The sequence below is a fragment of the Pinus tabuliformis genome, chromosome 8 (genome assembly GCF_031772625.1).
Source record: "Pinus tabuliformis cultivar Carrire ecotype Pingquan chromosome 8, CPIR1, whole genome shotgun sequence".
Lineage (NCBI taxonomy): Eukaryota > Viridiplantae > Streptophyta > Pinopsida > Pinales > Pinaceae > Pinus > Pinus tabuliformis.
Window position 1 is genome coordinate 812,281,095 of NC_142294.1, and position 11,865 is coordinate 812,292,959.

An 11,865-nucleotide genomic window follows, 5' to 3' on the forward strand; every position below is an offset into this window, starting at 1 on the left:
AGGTGCACAAAGGCTTAACCATGTACTTGGATATTTAATGAGCCTTTTCCATAACCATATGTTTAATAAATAGAATATTACAAATAATTATGACACAAACATAATTAATTGGCACTATTTATATCACTAACTAAGTAAATCATTAACATTTAAACTTATACAACTAAATGTAATGAAGCATCAAATTGGAGGATTGTTGCAACTATTCTACTTTAGAAACCACACTTAAATTAAAAATGTATAATAAACGATCATAATATAGAATTGTGTTGACTATTAACAAGTCAATCAACGTATTTCCATTAATTCTAATGAAGGGAAGTCAATACAAAGCTCTTCCCTAATTAATAATGACATTGATTATCAAAGAATAAATAAGTAGAAGCCCTAAATTCACACAATTTGGGTGCAATAGCAAACTCCTCGTCCAATGCATTATACACTATTATACAACCTTTTACAATCTCAAGAAGTACAGAAAGTGCAATACAACTAAACAATCAAGCATGTTAAGTGTGATATAATTCATAGTTGATGCATAGAAAAAATGTGTAGGCTTACATCCAAGCACGTAAATTGGGTTCAACACCGCTTGACCCGAAGTAATTTATTTATCTCAAAGCATATTGGCTCAACATTATGTAGTTGGATTTGGAATGGGATGACATGTTATAAAGAATTAAAGAGTTTTATGTTCCCTAAAACTTTCCATTACTTATTTCAAGATTAAACATAGAATAATTATAAAAAAAATGTATTAAGTTAAGTAGTGAAGCATTATTGAAGTATTACTAGAATAAAGAACATGTTATGCTAGAAGTTATGTATGCTAGCTTAATTTTCATTTCTTTGTGATCAAACAAATCATATTCTACATGATCTAGCAACAAGCAAGTGAGGAACTAAGGTGAGTTTAGGTGTTACTATCATCAACGATAATCTACTACTAATTTAAGTTGGATATGGTGTCAAAGGGGGCTTCAGTATACAATATGGGTATATATTATCAATGTTTTGTGTCACCACAATTCATTCTACCATTTTCAATTCTTTTAAGGCACATGTAACACCCTCCTCCCACATCTACCCAAGCAACCGACCAGTCGGGGTAAATATTCGACGAGAGGCCACTATGATATGATTCGACCTCCTAAGTCACATTAAGGAAGTAGAACTGATGGAAACACACCATACAAACATTCAACATCAGCATTAGGACCCTCAGGAACTAATCCAACATTGCTGCCAACCAACCCCTGGGTCCCACTAAGATTTTGGACCACTTGACCTCTGGACGCTCTCATGCTATGGGCATGCCAGCATCCTGGGACCTCTGGACACTCTTATAGGCCCACAAGCCAGTGTCTAGGGACTCTTTTTGTCAGCGTTGTGCGAATTTCCCCTGGATTTGAGCCACTTTTTCAGGCCCAGAGCCTAGGTCACTGCCCATAATTGAATCACATCTTCATAACAGTAAAATAACAAGGAAATGACAGTATAAATGCAATCACTTGAATGAGACCTTGAATGGACCCCTACTAGCCATGACAAGCATTTCATCAAACATATCACGAATATGTAATCTATAGGTGTAAATAACATATTTGAGCATAGGGGTCTCATACTTAGCTGAGAATCGCTAATAAACGTTAATGCCTCAACACATCAACTGCCATTTCATCCATTAGGTCATAGATACATTGTTCATTCATTTATCAGTAGAAACATGATGAGAGGCATACATAGCTACTATCATAAAACATATATATAACCATCATAATAGCAACAGAAATAACAATGAAATCACAACCATATGATACACATATAAACCAATATAATGCTCATAGAAATACATGGAGAAATAACCTCATATTGATGATGCAAAATCCAAACCTGGGATGGGACTTCCACGTTCCACCCCAACTGTAAAATGGATTAGCCAAATCTCTCTTCATCTATTTACCCTCGTGCCATATTCCAAGCATGAATGTGAAATCTCATAGAACATATCAATCCAAAACCATCTACGACTTCTAGAGGCCATCCACCTCAACCCATCAAACAGTGATTCCACCTCACAATCGTACATCACCAAAACCATCATCAAATCGGTCTTTATCCTAGCCATACAGGGCTCTAGAGCATTTGTTCCAACCAAGGCTCCAGGACTAGTAAATCAACCCACAGTTGTTGCTAGGCTCCAGAGCATTTGTCAAACCAAGGCTCCAGGACTAGTAACTCAACCCACCAAGGGCTCTAGAGTGTTTGTCCAACCAAGGGTACGGGACTAGTAACTCAACCTCAATATTGATCAGCAAATGCTTTCTAGTGTGGGACATCCAGCAGCGTAGCCTAATGGGCTAATAATAATAATAATATGTTTTTAAATTAAAATTTGGATGGAGCTAACCTGCAAGGCAATAATAGCAATAACTTGTGAATTGGGAAGGGCCAAAACATCTAAAGACATAAGGTCCCACTCCAAGGGAACACTTATCCCTCAATCTACATCACAACGAGTCAATATAAACAAATTATGTTATCAATAAAGATTCAGTTGGTGAAGGGGGATGTTTGTTATTCCACCCCTTTGATGCTCATATATGCACAGAAATGTTTGCTTTTCATGGACTCTATTGCATGCATAAGTATATTTAAGTATAGGAATTGTGAAAGTTTGTGTGCGTGGTTATAGGAATATGTGTTAATGTAAATGTGTGTTTTATAGATATTGAGGGTTACTTTTTTTTATGTGCATGTGTGTTAGAGTTTGTAGATGTAAATGTTAAAAGAAATTATGAAAATTGTTGGATGTAGCATTGTGAGAATATGTGTATACAAATATTTGTTCGATATATATATCAAAATAATTTTTATGAGACTTTATAGAATGAAGAAGAAGGTTATTCTTATGAGTAAGACTTTGTTCTTTGTTTTTTATTTCATTGATTATATTTTTTCTTTCTTTACGTATTTATATATAGTATAATGTATAATCTTTGACACTCCTCAACTTAAATTTGGAATCGTGTAACCTATGAGTGTTTAAGTAAGACAAATCTCCATAACATTAGTGATTATTCACAATGTTTCATAGAATTATGATAAAACAAGTTCTACCTTTCCATATGCTCACGAACATAATAATATTATACTTCAATGTAGCTTTCCATATGCTTACGAACATAATAATATTATATTTCAATGTGAATTTGTTAGGTGCACAATGGCTTAACCATGCACTTGGATATTTAAGGAGCCTTTTCCATAACCATATGTTTAATAAATAGAATATTACAAATAATTATGACACAAACATAATTAATTGGCACTATTTATATCAATAACTAAGTAAATCATTAACATTTAAACTTATACAACTAAATGTAATGAAGCAACAAATTGGAGGATTGTTGCAACTATTCTACTTTAGAAACCACACTTAAATTAAAAATGTATAATAAACAATCATATTATAGAATTGTGTTGACTATTATCAAGTCAATCAACGTATTTCCATTAATTCTAATGAAGGGAAGTCAATACAAAGCTCTTCTCTAATTAATAATGACACTGATTATCAAAGAATAAATAAATAGAAGCCCTAACTTCACACAATTTTGGTGCACTAGCAAACTCCTTGACCAATGCATTATACACTATTATACAACCTTTTACAATATCAAGAAGTACAGAAAGTGCGATACAAGTAAACAATCAAGCATTTTAAGTGTGATATAATTCATAGTTGATGCATAGAGAAAATGTGCAGGCTTACATCCAAGCACGTAAATTGGGTTCAACACCGCTTGACCTGAAGTAATTTATTTATCTCAAAGCATATTGGCTCAACATTATGTAGTTGGATTTGGAATGGGATGACATGTTGTAAAGAATTAAAGAGTTCTATGTTCCCTAAAACTTTCCATTACTTATTCCAAGATTAAACATAGAATAATTATATAAAAAAAATGTATTAAGTTAATTAGTGAAGCATTATTGAAGTATTACTAGAATAAAGAACATGTTATGCTAGAAATTATGTATGCTAGCTTAATTTTCATTTCTTTGTGATCAAACAAATCAAATTCTACATGATCTAGCACCAAACAAGTGAGGAACTAAGGTGAGTTTTAGGTGTTACTATCATCAACGCTAATCTACTACTAATTTAAGTTGGATATGGTGTCAAAGGGGGCTTCAGTATACAATATGGGTATATATTATCAATGTTTTGTGTCGCCACAATTCATTCTTCCGTTTTCAATTCTTTTAAGGCACATGTAACACCCTCCTCCCACATCTACCCAAGCAACCGACCAGTGGGGGTAGTTATGCGACGAGAGGCCACTATGATATGATTCAACCTCCTAAGTCACATTAAGGAAGTGGAACCGATGGAAACACACCATACAGACATTCAACATCAGCATTAGGACCCTCAGGAACCAATCCAACATTGCTGCCAACCAACCCCTGGGTCCCACTGAGATTTTGGACCACTTAACCTCTGGATGCTCTCATGCTATGGGCATGCCAACATCCAGGGACCTTTGGACATTCTTATAGGCCTGTATGCTAGCGTCTAGGGACTCTTTTTGTCAGCATTGTGTGAATGGCCCTTGGATTTGAGGCACTTTTTCAGGCCCAAAGCCTAGGTCAATACCCATAATTGAATCACATTTTCATAACAGTAAAATAACAAGGAAATGATAATATAAATGCAGTCACTTGAATGAGACCTTGACTGGACCACTACTAGCCATGACGCATTTCGTCAAACATATCGCGAATATGTAATATATAGGTGTAAATAACATATCTGAGCATAGGGTGTCATACTTAGCTGATAATCGCTAATAAACGTTGATGCCTCAACACATCAACTGCCATTTCATCCATCAGGTCATAGATACATTGTTCATTCATTTATCAGTAGAAACATGATGAGAGGCATACATAGCTACTGTCATAAAACATATATATAACCAGCATAATAGTAATAGAAATACCAATGAAATCACAACCATATGATACACATATAAAGCAATATAATGCTCATAGAAATACATGGAGAAATAACCTCATATTGATGATGCAAAATCCAAACCTGGGATGGGACTTCCACGTTCCACCCCGACTGTAAAATGGCTTAGCCAAATCTCTCTTCATCCATTCACCCTCGTGCCTTATTCCAAGCATGAATGTGAAATATCATAGAACATATCAATTCAAAACCATCTAGGGCTTCTAGAGGCCATCCAACTCAACCCATCAAACAATGATTCCACCTCACGGTCGTACATCACCAAAACCATCATCAGATTAGTCTTTATCCCAACCATACAGGGCTCTAGAGCGTTTGTTCCAACCAAGGCTCCAGGACTAGTAAATCAACCCACAGTTGTTGCTAGGCTCCAGAGCATTTGTCAAACCAAGGCTCCAGGACTAGTAACTCAACCCACCAAGGGCTTCAGATTGTTTGTCCAACCAAGGGTACGGGACTAGTAACTCAACCTCAATATTGATCAACAAATGCTTTCTAGTGTGGGACATCCACAAGCGTAGCCTAATGGTCTAATAATCATAATAATAATAATATATTTTTAAATTAAAATTTGGATGGAGTGAACCCACAAGACAATAATAGCAATAGCTTGTGAATTGGCAAGGGCCAAAACATCTAAGTCATAAGGTCCCACTCCAAGGGAACACTTATCCCTCAATTTACATCACAACTTGTCAATATAAACAAATTATCTTATCAATAAAGATTCAGTGGGTGAAGGGCGATGTTTGTTATTCCACCCCTTTGATGCTCATATATGCACAAAAATGTTTGCTTTTCGTGGACTCTATTGCATGAATAAGTATATTTAAGTACAAGAATTGTGAAAGTTTGTGTGCCTGGTTATAGGAATATGTGTTAATGTAAATGTGTGTTTTATAGATATTTGAGGGTTACTTTTTTTGGTGTGCATGTGTGTTAGAGTTTGTAGATGTAAACGTTAAAAGAAATTATGAAAAATGTTGGATGTAGCATTGTGAGAGTATGTGTATACAAATATTTGTTCGATATATATATCAAAATAATTTTTATGAGACTTTATACAATGAAGAAGAAGGTTATTCTTATGAGTAAGACTTTGTTCTTTGTTTCTTATTTCATTGATTATATTTTTTCTTTCTTTACATATTTATATATAGTATAATGTATAATCTTTGACACTCCTCAATTTAAAATTGGAATCGTGTAACCTGTGAGTGTTTAATTAAGATAAATCTCCATAACATTAGTGATTATTCACAATGTTTCATAGAATTATGATAAAACAAGTTCTACCTTTCCATATGCTCATGAACATAATAATATTATACTTCAATGTAGCTTTCCATATTCTCACGAACATAATAATATTATATTTAAATGTGACTTTATTAGGTGCACAATGGATTAAACATGCACTTGGATATTTAAGGAGCCTTTTCCATAACCATATGTTTAAGAAATAAAATATTACAAATAATTATGACACAAACATAATTAATTGGCACTATTTATATCACTAACTAAGTAAATCATTAACATTTAAACTTATACAACTAAATGTAATGAAGCAACAAATTGTAGGATTGTTGCAACTATTCTACTTTAGAAACCACACTTAAATTAAAAATGTATAATAAACGATCATATTATAAAATTGTGTTGACTATTAACAAGTCAGTCAACGTATTTCCATTAAGTCTAATGAAGGGAAGTCAATACAAAGCTCTTCCCTAATTAATAATGACATTGATTATCAAAGAGTAAATAAATAGAAGCCCTAACTTCACACAATTTGGGTGCACTAGCAAACTCCTCGACCAATGCATTATACACTAATACGCAACCTTTTACAATCTCAAGAAGTACAGAAAGTGCAATACAAGTAAACAATCAAGCATGTTATGTGTGATATAATTCATAGTTCATGCATAGAGAAAATGTGCACGCTTACATCCAAGCACGTAAATCGGGTTCAACACTGCTTGCCCAAAGTAATTTATTTATCTCAAAGCATATTGGCTCAACATTATGTAGTTGGATTTGGAATGGGATGACATGTTATAAAGAATTAAAGAGTTCTATGTTCCCTAAAACTTTCCATTACTTATTTCAAGATTAAACATAAATAATTGTAAAAAAAAATGTATTAAGTTAATTAGTGAAGCATTATTGAAGTATTACTAGAGTAAAGAACATGTTATGCTAGAAGTTATGTATGCTAGCTTAATTTTCATTTCTTTGTGATCAAACAAATCAGATTCTACATGATATAACACCAAGCAAGTGAGGAACTAAGGTGAGTTTTAGGTGTTACTATCATCAACGATAATCTATTACTAATTTAAGTTGGATATGGTGCCAAAGGGGGCTTCAATATACAATATGGGTATATACTATCAATGTTTTGTGTCGCCACAATTCATTCTTCCATTTTCAATTCTTTGAAGGCACATGTAACACCCTCCTCCCACATCTACCCAAGCAATCGACCAGTCGAGGTAAATATGCGACGAGAGGCCACTATGATATGATTCAACCTCCTAAGTCACATTAAGGAAGTGGAACCGATGGAAACACACCATACAGACATTCAAAATCAACATTGGGACCCTCAGGAAGCAATCCAACATTGCTGCCAACTAGCCCCTGGGTCCCACTAAGATTTTGGACCACTTGACGTTTGGACGCTCTCATGCTATGCGCATGCCAGCATCAAGGGACCTCTGGACACTCTTATAGGCCTGCAAGCCAGCGTCTAGGGACTCTTTTTGTCAGCGTTGTGCGAACGTCCCCTGGATTTGAGCCACTTTTTCAGGCGCAGAGCCTAGGTCACTGCCGATAATTGAATCACATTTTTATAACAGTAAAATAACATAGAAATAACAGTATAAATGCAATCACTTGAATGAGACCTTGACTGGACCCCTACTAGCCATGACAAGCTGTCTTCAAACATATCACAAATATGTAATCTATAGGTGTAAATAACATATTTGAGCATAGGGGTCTGAATTGCTAATAAACGTTGATGCCTCAACACATCAACTGCCATTTCATCCATCAGGTCATAGATACATTGTTCATTCATTTATCAGTAGAAACATGATGAGAGGCATACATAGCTACTGTCATAAAACATATATATAACCAGCATAATAGTAATAGAAATACCAATGAAATCACAACCATATGATACACATATAAAGCAATATAATGCTCATAGAAATACATGGAGAAATAACCTCATATTGATGATGAAAAATCCAAACCTGGGATGGGACTTCCATGTTCCACCTCGACTGTAAAATGGTTAAGCCAAATCTCTCTTCATCCATTCACCCTCGTGCCATATTCCAAGCATGAATGTGAAATCTCATAGAACATATCAATCCAAAACCATCTAGGGCTTCTAGAGGCCATCCACCTCAACCCATCAAACAGTGATTCCACCTCACGGTCGTACATCACCAAAACCATCATCAGATCAGTCTTTATCCCAACCATACAGGGCTCTAGAGCGTTTGTTCCAACCAAGGCTCCAGGACTAGTAAATCAACACACACTTGTTGCTAGGCTCTAGAGCGTTTGTCAAACCAAGGCTCCAGGACTAGTAACTCAACCCACCAAGGGCTCCATAGTGTTTGTCCAACCAAGGGTACGGGACTAGTAACTCAACCCAAGTTGTTATAAGGCTCAAGAGTGTTTGTCCAATCAAGGCTCCATGAACTAGTAACTCAACCGAAGCTAATGAAACATGAGAACCAACCAAAAACAAAACAAGGAAATAAACCCACAATCCCCATGGCTATCCAGGAAATGGCAAGGCTAGGCAATCCACTATCAATCGAGGAAATCCTCCATGCCAATGACAGATCATGACCAATAATCCACATGCATATGTCATGCATGCCAAAACTAGTGAGGAAAACATACATGCAACTCAATACCTGCAAGCAAATCCCGTTGTAGTTGTTGATCCCAATGTACTCTTGCGCTTTCTTGCTCTTCCTTTGCCTTCTTGCTCCAAAAATCCAAGTATGCCACACCCTCCAAGAAAACTCCAAGTATCCAAGAGTATGAGAGAGTGAGAGAGACTAATGAGAGATCTCCAAAACTGAACTGACAAAAGGTTACCAACTGATCCTCAGAAGCCTTTTTATGAATGAGGCCTTTGTTTTCCTTCATTTTCCTCCTCACATGCAACGTGTGAACTGTCACCTCCCTTTTCTCCTAATTTGCATTATTTTCATAAATAAATGTGCCAAAAATTCCATTTTTCCTTTCCAAAGCCTTAGCCATTGCCTTTGCCAAATTCCTTAGCCATTAATAAACCAATTGAACACCCACACTAGGATGTCTTACCCAACATTCAGCTTGGAATAAGTGTCCCATCAATCATGGTTATTATTTTTCCTTTATTAACTTTTATTACATGGAATTTTCATCGGGGTTGTTACAAAACCCTCCCCCTTGGGGGAGCAACGTCATCGGTGTTCAAAAACACCTATAACCACAAAACTGTTGTAAGTAAATTATATTGTTGATGGAGCTTTATAACTTAGCTCGATGTAGTATTTACAATGATCAACATGTTGAGAAGTAAACAAACATGAAAACATAACAAACATAACATCATAATGACATGACACCCATACCGCTTATTGAAGATTTATAACATAGCTCATGGCGGTATTTACATCCATATATATATGTACGTATACCAAAATCACCAAACATATACCAAAACATATACCAAGACATGTACCCAAAACACCATGCCAAAACGACTTTGCCTCAACCAGCAAACAAGGAAGGATACATAACCCTCATCTAATCTGCCATCTCCCATGTAGCTTCATCAAGCTCAAAATGCTTCCATTGCACCTTAACTTGCTCGATTGCTCAGTTCCAAAGCATGAGCAACTTTTTTACCAATATACACTGAGGCTCCGGCTGGAATTCTCCATTTGGTTCCACCTGCAATACAAACTAGTCAATCACATGATCAACATCTTTAACATACTTCTTAAGTAATGACACATGGAAAACATCATGGACTTTCATTGTCAGAGGCAGTGCAAGTTGATAGGTTACTGGCCCAATCCTCCCAATGATACTGAAGGGTCCACAAAATCATGGTGCCAGCTTGGCACATGATCCAATCCGTAAGGAGCTATTCTTTGGTTTGATGCACAAGTAGATCTGTTCCCCAACCTAGAACTCCTTGAACAACCTATTTTGATTCGCATAGCTCTTTTGCCTATCATGTGTTGACTTTAGATTCTTCTTGATCACTTGCATTTCCTGTTCCATGTCTGCCAACATGTCTCGTCCAATCAACACCTTGTTAACTGGCTCACTCCAACTGACAGGAGTATTGCAACTCTGCTCATACAATGCCTCAAACGGACTCATCCTCAAAGATTCTTGATACCCATTATTGTAAGCAAACAATACCAGTGGAAGGTATTCTTCCCACTTTCATTGTTGATGCATCACATACATCCTCAACATGTCCTCCAATATCCTATTGACCCTCTCTTTCTATCCATTTGTCTATGGATGATAAGTTTTACTGAAGGCCAACTCTGTGCCCAAACCTAGAAACAACTCCTTCCAAAACTTGGAATTGAACTTTGCATCCTTGTCCAACATGATCTTCTTCGAAATACCACGCAGTCTGACCACATCTCTGATGAATACCTGTGCTACATCGCTAGCTGAGAATGTAGACTTCATTGGAATGAAGTGTGCCACCTTTGTCAACTGTCCACAATAACCATAATGGAATCGTGTTGTCTCACTGTCCTTGGAAAACTTGTGATGAAGTCCATGGAAATGACTTCCCACTTCCACTCTGGAATCGCAATCGATTGTATAAGTCCACTTGGATGTTTACAATCTGCCTTCACATGCTGACAATCAAAACACCTAGCCACAAACTCTGCTACATCCCTCTTTAGGTTTGACCAATAATAAAATCTCTTCACTACAGTTAATGTCTTCTCATACCCTGGGTGACCCGAATATGGTTTCGCATGAAACTCCCTCAAGATCACCTTCTTGATCTCACTGCTGTTTGGCACATATATCATGTCTTTGAATCTGACCAATCCATTTGTTGTAAGGCAACAATCCACATCTTGTGCACCTGCACTTGTACCTGTAATGTCACCTATACATGTACATGTATTTTCACATGTACTTGTAAATGTACTATCACTTGTACCCGTGCCTGTACTCTATTGCAACTTGTGCATAATCTCCATATATCTAACATCCCGCTGGCCTACCTGTAAGATCCTATCATGTAAGTCTGTCCCAGAAGAGCTCATAACTGCTAAGTGATTTACTTGTATCCACCTGCTAATAGCATCTGCCACCTTGTTCTCTTTAACTTTGATATATCTAAGCTCGAAATCGAACTCACTGATCATAGCCAACCACCAAACCTTCCTACTATTCAAATTCAGTTGGTCAAATAGATATCGCAAACCATTGTGATCACTCATCAATGTAAACCTCATGCCCAGAAGATAGTGCCTCCACATCTTCAACTCATGTATAATCTTTACCAACTCAAGATCATATGTGGGGTAGTTCTGCTCATGCTCATTCAATTTTCGTGACTCATAACATACCACCTATCCATCATGCATAATGACTCCACCAAGTCCTCTCTTGCAAGCATTTGTGCACACTACAAACTCTTTCTCCGAATCTGCAATCTTTAACACTGGTGCATGTGTCAAACACTGCTTAAGCTGCTCAAAACTAGCCTCACACTCCTCTTTCCATTCAAGATTCTTACTTTT